Genomic DNA, 17,280 nt, shown 5'->3' with positions numbered 1-17,280 from the left:
CATCCAGAGTTTGGGATTTTGTTCCCAGCCCGACGCTGGGTTCCACGGAGGGTGTGGTGGGGGGGGGGGGGAGGGGGGGGGGGGTAGCGGTGTGCAGCAGCTGGGATTGCCGGGTCCGATCTTCCCGCAGGAGGGGAAGCTCCATGGCGGCCCATCTCCCGCTCTGTGACGGGACCCTGCTTTCCATATGCTAATTAGAAATGTGCATTAATTTGAACGTAACCTGCAGCAATCTTACCTTCAGTTCCCAATCTTTAGTGCGACTCACATGCCTTCACTTTCCTGTCTGGGAAAGCTGGCGCCACCAAGGTGGGGAAGGGGTCAACTCTGCATTTTGTTGAACTGGCTGCAGGGCTGGCAGCCTTTTAAAAATGACGCCAGCATCTGGTCCCGCATCAGGTGATGCCATGAACAGCGTGACCAATGCCGCTCCCGCCAGGTGATGTGGTGGGGGGGGGGGGGCGCCGCCATCGTGAATATGCTAAGTGGCCGCCTGCTCCACAATTGCGGTGGCACGACAGCAGGGGTTCCATGCGGGGCAGCCGCTCCCAACAACAAAATCCAGCCCGCTATGTCTGCAAAGGTCATTGTTAGTCCATCTGGTTGACAAGGTAGCCATTAACATGGAATGGGGCCATTAGCATTGCTAATGCTTTCTTCAAGGCTGGTCCAGACAAAATGATGGTTTAAATCTCCAGCAGTCACTATGTATATTCGCAGTACAGGAGAAGTCACCTGACCTCTTACGCCATTTTGTCTGGTAGCAAAAGTGTGTCCATTTTTTGGAAGGTTAATTCATCAGTTCATTTGTTAAATAGTTCATAATTGATACTTGCATGAGTGTGACACACTTTAAAAATATCTGTCTCTGTAAGAATGCCAAACAGTACCCAATCCCAGGGAGATTGGCTAAGATTTCATACCAAAAAGTGGTGTCTATCAACCTGTTCTATATTTCTATATTTATTGCTTGCTGGTGCCAAGCCCACATACAAACTTACAATTCTAACCTTGCATCTTATTAGTTGAAAAGGAATAAAACTGGACGGAACACCTGGCATCAACCTAGGCACTGGAAACAACAACAGCAAGCCCAGCCCTGTCAACCCTGCAAAGTCCTCCTTACTAACATTTGGGGGCTTGTTCCAAAATTGGGAGAGCTGTCCCACAGACTAGTCAAGCAACAGCCTGACATAGTCATACTCACGGAATCACACATTCAATGTCTCAGACACCACTAGCACCATCCCCGTGTATGTCCACTGGCAGGACAGACCCAGCGGAGGTGGTGGCACAGTGGTATACAGTCGGGAGGGAGTTGCCCTGGGAGTCCTCAACATTGACTCTGGACCCCAAAAAGTCTCATGGCATCAGGTCAAACATGGGCCCTCCCTCAGCAGATGAATCAGCACTCCTCCATGTTGCTCACCACTTGGATTAAGCACTGAACAAGGAGCACAAAATGTATTCTGGGTGGGGGACTTCAATGTCCACCACCAAGGGTGACTCAGTAGCACCACTACTGACCGAGTGGGCCGAGTCCTGAAGAACATAGCTGCTAGACTAGGCCAGGTGGTGAGGGAATCAACAAGAGGGAAAAAACTTTGTCCTCAGCAATCTACCTGATGCAGCTGCATCTATCCATGACAGTATTGGCAGGAGTGAGCACTGCACAATCCTTGTGAAAACGGAATCCCATCTTCACACTGAGGATACCCACCATCGTGTTGTGTTGGAGGGTAACTTGCAGGTGATGGTGTTCCCAAGCATCTGCTGCCTTTGTCCTTCCAGGTGGCAGAGGTCGCGGGTTTGGAAGGTACTGTCGAAGGAGCCTTGGTGAGTTGCTGCAGTGCATCTTGTTTATGGTACACACTGAACAAAGAACAAAGAACAAAGAACAGTACAGCACAGGAACAGGCCATTCGGCCCTCCAAGCCTGCGCTGATCTTGATGCCTGCCTAAAGTAAAACCTTCTGCACTTTCAAGGTCCGTATCCCTCTATTCCCATCCTATCATGTATTTGTCAAGATGCCTCTTAAACGTCTCTATGATACCTGCTTCCACCACCTCCCCCATCAGCAAGTTCCAGGCACTCACCACCCTCTGTGTAAAGAACTTGCCTCGCACATCCCTTCTAAACTTTTCCCCTCTCACCTTAAACCTATGTCCCCTAGTAACTGACTCTTCCACCCTGGGAAAAAGCTTCTGACTATCCACTCTGTCCATGCCACTTATAACTTTGTAAACCTCTATCATGTCACCCCTCCACCTCCGTCGTTCCAGTGAAAACAATCCGAGTTTATCCAACCTCTCCTCATAGCTAATGCCCTCCAGACCAGGCAACATCCTGGTAAACCTCTTCTGTACCCTCTCCAAAGCCTCCACGTCCTTCTGGTAGTGTGGCGACCAGAATTGCACGCAATATTCTAAGTGTGGCCTAACTAAAGTTCTGTACAGCTGCAGCATGACTTGCCAATTTTTATACTCTATGCCCCGACCGATGAAGGCAAGCATGCCGTATGCCTTCTTGACTGCCTTATCCACCTGCGTTGCCACTTTGTGACCTGTGGACCTGTACGCCCAGATCTCTCTGCCTGTCAATACTCCTAAGGGTTCTGCCATTTACTGTATACCTCCCACCTGAATTAGACCTTCCAAAATGCATTACCTCACATTAGTCCAGATTAAACTCCATCTGCCATTTCTCCGCCCAAGTCTCCAACCGATCTATATCCTGCTGTATCCTCTGGCAATCCTCATCATTATCCGCAACTCCACCAACCTTTGTGTCGTCCGCAAACTTACTAATCAGACCAGCTACATTTTCCTCCAAATCATTTATATATACTACAAACAGCAAAGGTCCCAGCGCTGATCCCTGCTGAACACCACTAGTCACATCCCTCCATTCAGAAAAGCACCCTTCCACTGCTACCCTCTGTCTTCTATGACTGAACCAGTTCTGTATCCATCTTGCCAGCTCACCTCTGATCCCGTGTGACTTCACCTTTTGTACCAGTCTGCCATGAGGGACCTTGTCAAAGGCTTTACTGAAGTCCATATAGATAACATCCACTGCCCTTCCTTCATCAATCATCTTTGTCACTTCCTCAAAAAACTCAATCAAATTAGTGAGACATGACCTCCCCTTCACAAAACCATGCTGCCTCTCGCTAATAAGTCCATTTGTTTCCAAATGGGAGTAAATCCTGTCCCGAAGAATCCTCCACTGCTGCCACTGTGTGTCGGTGGTGGAGGGAGTGAATGTTTGTAGATGGGATGCCAATCAAGCGGGCTGCTTTGTCCTTAGATGGTGTTGATCTTCTTGAGTGTTGTTAGAGCTGCACCCATCCAGGCAAGTGGAAAGTATTCCATCACACTCCTGACTTGTGCCTTATCGATGGTGGACAGGCTTTGGGGGGTCACGAGGTGAGTTACTCGCCTCAGATTCCCAACCTCTGACCTGCTCTTGCAGCCACTGTACGTATGTGGCTGGTCCAATTAAGCTTCTGGTCAATGGTAACCCTAGATTTTGGATCCCTGACTTGAAAATATATTGCCATTCCTTCACTGTCGCTGGATCAAAATTCTGGACCTCCCTTCCTAACAGTGTGGTGAGGGAACCAACAAAAGGGAAAAATATACTTGACTAAATTAAAAACAAAATACTGTAGATGCTGGAAATCTGAAATGAAAACAAAGTGCTGGAAATACTCAGCAGGTCTGGCAGCATCTGTGGAAAGAGAAGCAGAGTTAACGTTTCAGGTCAGTGACCCTTCATCAGAACTGGCAAAGGTTAGAAATATAATAGGTTTTAAGAAAATAAGGTCGGGCAAAAGAGAACAAATGGGAAGTTGTTGATAGGACAGAGGGTCACAGAGAATAACTGATCCCTTTTCTAAGTCAATGGATAATGTGGGTTATGCGCAACGGTTTTTCTCCCCAGAAAAGAACGCTAACCAATTTTGGTTTAACACTTTAGATGAGTAAATGCAATCATTTGAGTCCAATAGTTGAAGAAAAATGAACCTTACTCCCCACTATAGTAAATGATAATTTACTATACAATTTCCCAAACAATTTCCACGAAGGAACGGGTAATTTTGTAATAAAAACAAGAAATGCTGGAATCACTCAGCAGGTCTGGCAGCATCTGTGGAAAGAGAAGCTGAGTTAACGTTTCGGGTCGGTGACCCTTCTTCGGAACTGACAAATATTAGAAATGTCACAGGTTATAAGCAAGTGAGGTGGGGGTGGGGCAAGAGATAACAAAGGAGAAGGTGTAGATTGGTCAAGGCCACATAGCTGACCAAAAGCTCATGGAGCAAAGGCAAACAATATGTTAATGGTGTGTTGAAAGACAAAGCATTAGTACAGATAAGGTGGGGCCTGGGATAGTGAGGAGAGAGGACGTAAATGGGCAGGTATTACAGTGCTTCTGATATGACCTCCTTTTTCCTCAACCGAGGATTCCCCCCCACTGTTGTTGACAGGGCCCTCAACCGTGTCCGTCCCATTTCCCGCACCTCTGCCCTCAACCCTTCCCCTCCCTCCCAGAACTGTGACAGGGTTCCCCTTGTCCTCACTTTCCACCCCATCAGCCTCCATATCCAAAGGATCATCCTCCGCCATTTCCGCCACCTCCAGCATGATGCCACTACCAAACGCATCTTCCCTTCCCTTCCCCTGTCAGCATTCCGAAGGGATCGTTCCCTCCACGACACCCTGGTCCACTCCTTCATTACCCCCACCACCTCGTCCCCGCCCCATGGCACCTTCCCCTGCAATCGCAGGAGGTGTAATACCTGCCCATTTACCTCCTCCCTCCTCACTATCCCAGGCCCAAAACACTCCTTTCAGATGAAGCAGCGATTTACTTGTACTTTTTTCAATGTAGTATACTGTATTCGCTGCTCACAATGTGGTCTCCTCTACACTGGGGAGACCAAGCGTAGACTGGGTGACCGCTTTGCGGAACACCTCCGCTCAGTCCGCAAGCAGGACCCTGAGCTTCCGGTTGCTTGCCATTTCAACACTCCCCCTGCTCTCATGCTCACATCTCTGTCCTGGGATTGCTGAAGTGTTCCAGTGAACATCAACGCAAGCTCGAGGAACAGCGTCTCATCTACCGATTAGGCACACTACAGCCTGCTGGACTGAACATTCAGAGCATGACAGCCTCCCATTTTACTTTCATTTTTAGTTATTTTTTCTTTTTTTCTTTTTTACATTTTTTACAATCTTTTTTTTTGGCATTTATTTCATTTCATCTTAGTTTCTTCAGTTTGCTTACCCACTGTTTTTTTTCATGTTTGCACTTGCTGCTGTTCAATCTTCAGTCCATTAACACCTTATCTGTACTAATGCTTTGTCTTTCAACCCACCATTAACATATTGTTTGCCTTTGCTCCATGAGCTTTTGGTCAGCTATGTGGCCTTGACCAATTTACACCTTCTCCTTTGTGATCTCTTGCCCCACCCCCACCTCACTTCCTTATAACCTGTGACATTTCTAATATTTGTCAGTTCCGAAGAAGGGTCACTGACCCGAAACGTTAACTCAGCTTCTCTTTCCACAGATGCTGCCAGACCTGCTGAGTGGTTCCAGCATTTCTTGTTTTTATTACAAAATTACCCGTTCCTTCGTGGAAATTGTTTGGGACCGTCCATAAATTATCATTTACTATAGTGAGGAGCAAGGTTCATTTTTATTCACCTATTGGACTCAAATGATTGCATTTACTCATCTAAAGTGTTAAAACAAAATTGGTTAGCGTTCTTTTCTGGGGAGAAAAACCGTTGTGCATAACCCACATTATCCATTGACTTAGAAAAGGGATCAGTTATTCTCTGTGACCCTCTGTCCTATCAACAACTTCCCATTTGTTCTCTTTTGCCCTACCTTATTCTCTTAAAACCTATTATATTTATAACCTTTGCCAGTTCTGATGAAGGGTCACTGACCTGAAACATTAACTCTGCTTCTCTTTCCACAGATGCTGCCACACCTGCTGAGTGGTTCCAGCATTTCTTGTTTTTATATAAAATATACTTGACCTCGCCCTCACTACAGCTGCATCTGTCTATGACAGTATTGGTAGGAGTGACCACCGCACAGTTCCGTCTTCATACTGAGGGTACCCACCATTGTGTTGTGTGGCACTACCGCCATGCTAAATGGGATAGATTTCAAAAGATCTAGCAACTCAAAACTGGGTGTCCATGAGGCACTGTGGGCAGCAGTAGAATTGTACTCAACCACAATCTGTAACCTCATGGCCCAGCATATTCCCCACTCTACCAATACCATCAAGCTGGGGGACCAGCCCTAGTTCAATGAAGAGTGCAGGAGGGCATACCAGGAGCAGCACCAGGCATACCTCAAAATAAGGTGTCATCCTGGTGAAGCTACAACCCAGCACAACTTGCATGCCAAATGATGGGGGAGCCCAGCACATCGGTGCGAAAGATAAGGCTGAAGCATTTGCAACAATCTTCAGTCAGAAGTGCCGAATTGATGATCCATCTCGGCCTCCTCCTGAACTCCCCAGCATCACAGATGCCAGACTTCAGCCAATTCGATTCACTCCACGTGATATCAAGAAACGACTGAAGGCACTGAATACTGCAAAAGCAATGGGCCCTGAAAATATTCCGGCAATAGTACTGAAGACATGTGCTCCAGAACTTGCCGCGCCCCTCGCCAAGCTGTTCCAGTACAGTTACAACACTGGCATCTACCTGGCAATGTGGAAAATTGCCCAGGTAAGTCCTGTACACAAAAAGAAGGACAAGTCCAACCCGGCCAATTACCGCCCCATCAGCCTACTCTCAATCATCAGTAAAGTGATGGAAGGTGTCGTCAACATTGCTATCAAGCGGCACTTGCTTAGCAATAGCCTGGTCAGTGACGCTTAATTTGGGATCCGCCAAGGCCACTCAGCTCCTGACCTCATTACAGCCTTGTTTCAAACATGGATAAAAGAGCTGAACTCAAGAGGTGAGGTGAGAGTGACTGGCCTTGACATTAATGCAGCATTTGACCAAGTGTGGCATCAAGAAGCACGAGCAAAACTGGAGTCAATGGGAATCGGGGAAAAACTCTCTGCTGGTTGGAGTCATACCGAGCGCAAAGGAAGATGGTTGTGGTTGTTGGAGGTCAATCATCTCAGCCCCAGAACATCACTACAGGAGTTCCTCAGGGTATTGTCCTAGGCCCAACCATCTTCAGCTGCTTCATCAATGACCTTCCGTCAATCATAAGGTCAGAAGTGGGGATGTTCGCTGATGATTGCACAATATTCATTTGTGACTTCTCAGATACTAAAGCAGTCCGTGTAGCAATGCAGCAAGACCTGGACAATATCCAGGCTTAGGCTGATAAGTGGCAAGTAACATTCGTGCCACACAAATGCCAGGCAATGACCATCTCCAACAAGAGAGAATCTAACCATCTCTCCTGGGCGTTCAATGGCATTACCATCGCTGAATCCCTCACTATCAACATGCTGGGGGTTACTATTGACCAGAAACTGAACTGGAGTAGCCATATAAATCCTGTAGCTACAAAAGCAGGTCAGAGGCTAGGAATCCTGCGGTGAGTAACTCACCTCCTGACTCCTCAAAGCCTGTCAGGAGTGTCATGGAATACTCTCCACTTGACTGGATGGGTGCAGCTCCAACAACACTCAAGAGGCTCGACACCATCCAGGACAAAGCAGCCCACTTGATTGGAATCCCATCCACAAACAGTCATTTCTTCGACCACCAATGCACAATGGCAGCAGTGTGTACCATCTACAAGATGCACTGCAGCAACACACCAAGGCTCCTTCGACAGTACCTTCCAAACCCGCGACCTCTACCACCTCGAAGGACAAGGACAGCAGATGCATGGGAACACCACCACCTGCAAGTTCCCCTCCATGTCACACACCATCCTGACTTGGAACTATATTGCTGTTCCTTCACTGTCGCTGGGTCAAAATCCTGGAACTCCATTCCGAACAGCACTGTGTAGCTACCCCACATGGACTGCATCGTTTCAAGAAGGCAGCTCACCACCACCTTCTCAAGGGCAATTAGGAATGGGCAATAAATGCTGGCATAGTCAGTGACGTCCACATCCCATCCCATGAATGAATAATTAAAAGGAACTGTGTGTGTACCTACACCCCAGGGACTGCAGCAGTTCAGGAAGGCAGCTCATCACCACCTTCTCAAAGGTAATTCGGGATGGGCAACAAATGCTGGCCTTGCGATCGATACCCATTTCCCAAAAAACAATAAAAAAAAACATACTTCAGCTGGGTAGATATTTAAGATGCCACCTACAATTGAAAGCCTAGCTACACTCACATCTTCCCAGGATTTCACACTTCAAATCAGTTGCCTGATTTAGCTGCATAATTGCTTACTCACAGAGGTTGATTCTCTCAATGTACACAATCTCAAGATTATTCTGCTTCAATAAGATGGCAGAAGATTCAAGGAAATTGTCCCAAGGACTCAAAATTACAAAAGATGCAAGGACCACATGTTTTTTTTGTTGAAAACTTTAAACATTTTATCAGCTTTACATTGAAAGAATCGACCCTGGAAATCCTACATATCAAAGCATGGAAGCTGTAGAGAAAGGTGAAGGGGCAGGACTGTCCCAAATGTTGGCTATTATGCATTCTCATTCACTCTCACACCGACAACAACATGAAGTTGTATTTATATAACACCTGCGCAACATGCCCCCAAAAGGTGAGGTGAGGTGAGGTGAGAGTGACTGCCCTTGACATCAAGGCAGCATTTGACCGAGTATGGCATCAAGGAGCCTAACAAAACTGAGGTCAATGGGAATCAGGGGGAAAACCCTCCACTGGTTGGAGTCATACCTAGCACAAAGGAAGATGGCTGTGGTTGTTGGAGGTCAATCATCTGAGCTCCAGGACATCACTGCAGGAGTTCCTCAGTGTAGTGTCCTAGGCCCAACCATCTTCAGCTGCTTCATCAATGACCTTCCTTCAATCATAAGGTCAGAAGTGGGGATGTTCGCTGATGATTGCACAATGTTCAGCACCATTCGTGACTCCTCAGATACTGAAGCAGTCCGTGTAGAAATGCAGCAAGACTTGGACAATATCCAGGCTTGGGCTGATAAGTGGCAAGTAACATTCGCGCCACACAAGTGCCAAGCAATGACCATCTCCAACAAGAGAGAATCTAACCATCTCTCCTTGACATTCAATGGCATTACCATTGCTGAATCCCCCAATATCAACATCCTAGGGGCTACCATTGACCATCTCCCCACTCTTGTACCCTTATTTCTGGAGTCCCCCAAGGATTTATCTTTGGCCCCCTTCTATTTCTCTCCTAATTGCCCCTTGGCAATATCATCTGAAAACAAGATAGGTTCCAAAAAAATGCTGATGACATCCAGCTCTACCTCAACAGCACCACTCTTGAACCTCCATTGTTTCTAATTTGTCGCACTGCTTGTCCGACATCCAGTTCTGGGCGAGCAGAATTTTCTCCAATCAAATATTGGGAAGACTGAAGCCATTGGGTTCGGTCCCCACCACAAACTCCTTTCACTAGCCACCAATTTTAACCCTCTCCTTGACAACTGTCTGAGGCTGAACCAGACTGTTCACAACCTTGGTGTCGTTTATGAGGAACTACCGACCACATAACTGCGCTGTCACTAAGACCGCCTATTTCCACCTTCATAACATCATCCAGCTCCACCCCTGCCTCAGCTCTTCTGCTGCTGAAACCCTCATCCAGGCCTTTGTTACCTCCAGACTTGAGTATTCCAACTCTCTCCAGGTTGGCCTCCAGTGGTCCACCCTATATAAACTTGAGTTCCTCCAGAACTCTGCTGCCTGTTGTTATGAAAGTGCTTCTATTTTTAAAATATTTTTTGAGGATTTCTGTGTTAGAATTGTGGAGATGGATTTAAGACTGGGGAGATTCCGTAGATGTTGGACTTTGTGTTTGTTTGAAGGGTCACTGAGAGGTCTTGTTTGAAAACAAAACATTACTGGATGTAACATATCTTAAGCTCATTAAACAACAGAAACCTTGAGGGAGATGTTTACCGAGAAGTGACACATCAATAACAACAACTTGCACTTCTACAGTACCATTAATGTAACAGAACATCCCAAGTGCTTCACTAGAACATTATCAAATAATATTTGACACTGAGCCACATAAAGAGCTATGGTTGTGGTGTTGGAGGCCAATCTTCTCAGTCCGAAGACATCACTGCATGAGTTCCTAAGGGCAGTGTCCCAGGCCAAACCCTCTTCAGATGCTTCATCAATGACCTTCCCTCCATCATAAGAGGGAGAAAGAGGGTAATATATGCTTAGAGGCACAGGACAAGGCTAGAATACTTAATGAGTACTTTCTTTTGATGTTTACTAAGGAAGAGGAATCTGACAATAATATTGATAGATGAAAAGAGAGTACAGGCAATGGATCGGGTAAAATTGAGAGTGAGGAGGTACTGGAAAGGCTGGTTATGTTTAGGGCAGATAAGTCACCTGGTCCAGAGGGTTTGCACCTCATGTTGCTAAAGGAAGTGGGGGTGGAGACAGTGGAAGGGCTTTCCATAATCTTCCAATCTTCCCTGGATACGGGAGAGGTGCCAGAGAATTAGAGATTGGCAAGTGTGACACCCTTACTCAAGTAAGAGTGTAAGGACAGTCCAAGCAACCACAGGACAGTTAGTTTAACATCAGTGGTGGTTCAGGTTTTAGAAACAATAATCAGGGGAAAAAAATCAACAGGAGAGGTTTGATTTAATTAAAGATAGCCAGCGTGGATTTATGAAAGGTAGATCATGCTTGACTAATCTAACTGAATTTTTTGATGAAGTAACAGAAAAGGTTGATGAAGGGAATGCGGTGGATGTTGTCTATCTGGATTTTAAGAAAGCATTTGATAAAGTACACATAAAAGGCTGGTTAACAAAACTGAGGCTCATAAAATAGGGGGGTCAGTGTCCAATTGGATGAAAAGTTGGCTTAAGGACAGAAAATGGTTGTTTTCAGAGTGGAGAATGGTAGACAGTGGTGTTCCCCAAGGGTCAGTGCTGTTTTTTGCTGTTTTACAAAAGTAGAGAGGATATGCTTCTGTTATATAAGGCATTGGTGAGACCACATCTGGCGTACTATGTACAGTTTTGGCCTCCTTAGTTAAGGAAGGATGTAAATGCATTGGAAACAATTCAGAGAAGGTTTACCAGACTAATACCTGGAATGGGCAGGCTGTCTTACGAGGAAAGATTGGACAGGCTAGGCTTGTATCCACTGGAATTTAGAAGAGTAAGCACCAAATTGATTGAAACATATAAGATCCTGAGAGGTTTTGATAGGGTGGATGTGGAAATGATGTTTCCCCTTGTGGGAGAATCTAGAACTAGGGGTCACTATTTAAAAATAAGGGGTTGCTCATTTAAGACAGAGATGAGGGGAATTTTTTTTTATCTCAGAGGGTCGTGAGTCTTTGGAACTCTCTTCCTGGGAAAAGGTGATCAGTTTCCTGGAACAACACATTGTGGAACCAACTAGGGATAAAGCTATTTTCGGTCTAGTATTGTGCAATGAGGCAGGGTTAATTAGTAATATCATAGTAAAAGATCCACTGGGAAAAAGTGATCAGAATACAAATGAATTCTGTATTAAGTTTTAAAGTGACATACTGTAGTCCCAAACATGAATTTTAAACTTAACCAAAGCCAAATATTTAGGTATGAGGGGAGAACTGGCTAAAAGGCATAGCAGTAAACAAACAGTGGGAAATATTTTAAGAAACAATTCAAAATATTCAACGAAAGTAGATTCCATTAAAAAAAAACAAAAGCTCAGCAAGAAAGATCCATCCATAGCTTACTAAGGAAATTAAGGACGGTATTAGATTAAAATAAGAGGCTTATAATGTTGCAAAGAATGGTAGCAAGCCTGAGGATTGGGAGTGTTTTAGAAACCAGCAAAGGGCCACCAAAAAGTTGCTAAAAAGGGAAGAATTAGAATCTCAGAGTAAACTAGCCAGGAATATAAAAAACAGATTGTAAGAGCTTTTACAAGTATATAGAAAGGAGAGTAGCTAAAGTAAACATTGGTTCCTGACAGGCAGAGACATGAGAAATTCCGGGTACTGCCTGTGTGGAGTTTGCAAGTTCTCCCTGTGTCTGCGTGGGTTTCCTCCGGGTGCTCCGGTTTCCTCCCACATGCCAAAGACTTGCAGGTTGATAGGTAAATTGGCCATTAGAAATTGCCCCTAGTATAGGTAGGTGGTAGGGAAAATATAGGGACAGGTGGGGATGTGGTAGTAATATGGGATTAGTGTAGGATTAGTATAAATGGGTGGTTGATGGTCGGCACACACTCGGTGGGCCGAAGGGCCTGTTTCAGTGCTGTATCTCTAAACTAAACTAAATTATCATGGGAAATCAGGAATTGGCAGAGACATTGAACAAATATTTTGTGTCTGTCTTCACAGTAGAAGACACGAGTTATGTACCAGAAATAGAGGGTAACCTAGGGGCTAATAAGAGTGAGGAAATTAAGGTAATTGATATCAGCAGAGTAATGGTCCAGGAGAAACCTAAGAGACTAAAATCCGATAAATGCCTCTGAAGGTGGTGGAGGTGGAGTCATTGAATATTTTTAAGGCAGATAGATAGATTCTTGTTAGGCAAGGGAATCAAAGGTTATCGAGGTAAACATAGAAACATAGAAAATAGGAGCAGGAGTAGGCCATTCGGCCCTTCGAGTCTGCTCCGCCATTCATTATGATCATGGCTGATCATCCAACTCAGTAGCCTGTTCCGGCTTTTGCCCCTTACCCTCTAATTCCTTTAGACCCAAGAGCTAAATCTAACTCCTTCTTGAAAACATACAATGTTTTGGCCTCAACTGATTTCTGTGGTAGCGAATTCCACAGGAATTCCACCACTCTCTGGGTGAAGAAATGTCTCCTCATCTCAGTCCTGGCAGGTTTACCCCGTATCCTTAGACTATGACCCCTGGTTCTGGACTCCCCCACCATCGGGAACATCCTTCCTGCATCTACCCTGTCAAGTCCTGTTAGAATTTTATAGGTTTCTATGAGATCCCCCCTCACTCTTCTGAACTCCTGCGAATATAATCGTAACCGACTCAGTCTCTCCTCATACGTCAGTCCCGCCATCCCAGGAATCAGTCTGGTAAACCTTTGCTGCACTCCCTCTATAGCAAGAACATCCTTCCTCAGATAAGGAGACCAAAACTGGACACAATATTCCAGGTGTGGCCTCACCAAGACCCTATATAATTGCGGCAAGGCATCCCTGCTTCTGTACTCGAATCCTCGCGCTATGAAGGCCAACATACCATTTGCCTTTTTTACTGCCTGTTTTACCTGCATGCTTACGTTCAGCAATTGGTGTACGAGAACACCCAGGTCTCGTTGCATATTCCCTTCTCTCAGTTTATAACCGTTCAGATAATAACCTGCCTTACTGTTTTTGCTACCAAAGTGGATAACCTCACATTTATCCACATTATACTGCATCTGCCATGCATTAGCCCACTCACTCAATTTGTCCATATCACCCTGAAGTCTCTCTGCATCCTCCTCACAACTCACCCTCCCACCCAGTTTTGTGTCATCTGCAAATTTGGAGATATTACATTTATTTCCCTCATCTAAATCATTATGTATATTGTGAACAGCTGGGGTCCTAGCACCAATCCCTGCGGTAGCCCACTAGTCACTGCCTGCCACTCAGAAAAAGACCCATTAATCCCTACTCTTTGTTTCCTGTCCGCCAACCAATTTTCTATCCATCGAAATACACAACTCCCAATCCCATGCGCTTTACTTTTACACGCTAATCTCTTATGTGGGACTTTGTCGAAAGCCTTCTGAAAGTCCAAATAAACCAAATCCACTGGTTCCCCCTCATCAACTCTACTAGTTACATCCTCGAAGAATTCTAGTAGATCTGTCAAGCATGATTTCCCTTTTGTAAATCCATGCTGACTCTGCCCGATTCTACCACTGTTCTCCAAGTGCTCTGCTATAAAATCTTTGATAATGGACTGTAGAATTTCCCCCACTACTGACATCAGGCTGACTGGTCTATAATTCCCTGCTTTCTCTCTACCTCCCTTTTTCAATAGTGGGGTTACATTAGCTACCCTCCAATCTGTAGGAACTGTTCCAGAGTCTATAGAATCTTGGCAGATGACCACCAATGCATCCACTATTTCTAGGGCCATTTCCTTAAGTACTCTGGGATGCAGACCATCAGGCCCTGGGGATTTATCGGCCTTCAATCCCATCAATTTCCCCAACACCATTTCTCTACTAATACTGATTTCCTTCAGTTCGTCTCTCTCACTAAGCCTTGTGTTCCCCAACATTTCTGGTATGATATTTGTGTCCTCCTTTGTGAAGACAGAACCAAAGTATGCATTTAGTTGGTCAGCCATTTCTTTATTCCCCATAATATATTCCCCTGTTTCTGACTGTAAGGGACCTACATTTGTCTTCACCAATCTTTTTCTCTTCACATACCTATAGAAACTTTTAGCCAGTTTTTATTCTTCCTGCAAGCTTTCTCTCATACTCTATTTTCCTCTTCTTAATCAATTCCTTGGCCCTCTTTTGCTGAATTCTAAACTGCTCCCAATCCTCAGGTCTGTTGTTTTTCCTGGAAAATTTATATGCCTCTTCCTTGGATCTAATGCTATCTCTAATTTCCCTTGTAAGCCATGGTTTGGCTACCTTTCCCGTTTTACTTTTGTGCCAGACAGGGATAAACAATTGTTGCAGTTCATCCATGCGCTCGTTAAATGTTTGTCATTGCCTTTCCACCGTTGTCCCTTTAAGCAATGTTTCACAATCCGTCATGGCCAACTCACACCTCATACCTTCGTAGTTTCCTTTACTAAGATTCAGGACCCTAGTCTCAGAAACAACTACGTCACTCTCCATCTTGATGAAGAATTCTATCATATTATGGTCACTCGTCCCCAAGGGGTCTCACACAACTAGACTGTCAATTATTCCTCTCTCATTACACAATACCCAGTCTAGGATGGCCGGTTCTCTCGTTGGTTCCTCAATGTATTGGTCCAGAAAACCATCTCGTATACACTCCAAGAATTCCTCCTCTGCGGTATTGTGACTAATTTGATTTGCCCAATCTACATGCAGATTAAACTCACCCATAATTACAGATGTTCCTTTATCACATGCATCCCTAATTTCCTGTTTAATGCCATTCCCAACATCACCACTACATTTTGGGGGTCTATATACATCCCCCACTAACGTTTTTTGCCTCTTAGTGTTTCTCAGCTCGACCCATACAGATTCCACATCGTCAGAGCTAATATTTTTCCTCACTATTGTGTTAATTTCCTCTTTAACCAGCAATGCAGCTCCACCACCTTTTGCTTTTTGTCTGTCCTTCCTAAATACTGAGTATCCCTGGATGTTCATTTCCCATCCCTGGTCACCTTGCAGGTAGATGGAAGAGTGGACTTCGAGACACAAACAAATTAGCCATGATCTTATTGAATGGCGGAGCAGGCTTGAAGGGCCAAGTGGCCTACTTCTGCTCCTCATTCATATGTTCGTATGTAAGCAGCGATCACGAGAGGGAACTGTTGTGGGGGTGGAGGCAGTGATCATGGCCATTGAGGGGTGAGGGGATTCGGTTCAATTCTTTTTTTGTGTTAAATTGAGTAGCGCCATCTTTATTACTGGCAGCTGCCTGAGACATCGCAGGTAGTGATGTTTCTGTCCACGAGGCTGCATTTGCGCATGTACTGCGCCTCCTAATGGTTGCATTATCAGCAAACGCAGATATTCAAGAAAGGAGAGAGTAAACGGGGAACGACAAACCAGTTAGCTTGACATCAGATGTTGGGAAAATGCTGGAATCTATTATTAGAGAAGCCTTAACAATGCACTTAGAAAATCATAGTATAATCAGAGAGTCAACATGATTTTATGAAAGGGAAATCGTGTTATAGAAATTTATTGGAGTTTTTTGAGGAAGATAAAGGGGAGCCCGGAGATGTAACATACTTGGATTTCCAAAAGGCATTCGTTAAGGTGCCACACAAAAGTTAATACGCAAGACAAGGTCTCATCGAGTTGGGGGTGATATATCAGCATGGATGGAGGATTGATTAATGGACAAAAAGCAGATAGTAGGGATAAATGGGCATTTTCAAGTTGGCAGGCTGTAACTCGTGGAGTACTTCAAGGATCAGTGCTGACTCCTCAGCTATTAACAATCTATACTAATGACTTAGACGAAGAGACTGAGAGTAATATATTGAAGTTTGCTGATGATACAAAGATACAAAGCTAGATTTGTATCAAACTTGTATACAAAGCTAAGCTGTGAGAAGGGCACAAGGAGGCTGCAAAGAGATATAGACAGGTTAAGTAAGTGGGCAACAAGGTGGCAGATGGAGTATAATGTGGGAGGTCATTCACTTCAGTAGTAAGAATAGAAAAGCAGAATATTTTTTAAAAGGCGTGAAACTTTTAAAATAAAAACAGAAAATACTGCAAATACTCAGCAGGTCTGGCAGCATCTGTGAAGAGAGAAAGAGTTAACATTTCAGGTTGATGAAATTGGGGTTGGGTCCAGCATCTGCAGTATTTTGCTTTTGTATTAGTGAAACTTCTAAGTGTTGATATTCAGAGAGATGAGTTTACTTGTACAAGGAACGCAGAAAGTTAGCATACAGGTACAGCAAGCAATTAGGAAGGCAAATGGCATGTTGGCCTTTATTGCAAGGGGCCTGGAGTACAAGAATAAGGAAGTCTTGCTACAATTGTACAGGGCTTTGATGAGACTGCACATGGAGTGCTCTGCTTAGTTTTGGTCGCCATATCTAAGGACGGATATACTTGCCTTGGAGGTGGTACAGCAAAGGTTCATAGCAATATAGAATGATTTACAGCTCAGAAGGAGGCCATTTGGCCTATAATGTCTGTGCCAGCCGAAAGAGAGCTATTCCAGTCTAATCCCACCTTCCAGCTGTTGGTCTGTAACCCTGTAGGATATGGCACCTCAGGCGCATATTCAGGTACTTTTTAAATGTAATGAGGGTTTCTGCCTCTACCACCCTTTCAGGCAGTGACTTCCAGATACCCACCACCCTCTGGGTGACAAAGGGTCTCCTCAACTCTCCTGTAATCCTTCCACCAATTAATTTAAATCTATGACCACTGGTTATTGGCCTCTCTGCTAACAGAAATAGGTCC

The sequence above is a fragment of the Heterodontus francisci genome, chromosome 5 (assembly GCF_036365525.1).
Source record: "Heterodontus francisci isolate sHetFra1 chromosome 5, sHetFra1.hap1, whole genome shotgun sequence".
NCBI lineage: Eukaryota > Metazoa > Chordata > Chondrichthyes > Heterodontiformes > Heterodontidae > Heterodontus > Heterodontus francisci.
This window is presented reverse-complemented; position numbering follows the sequence as displayed.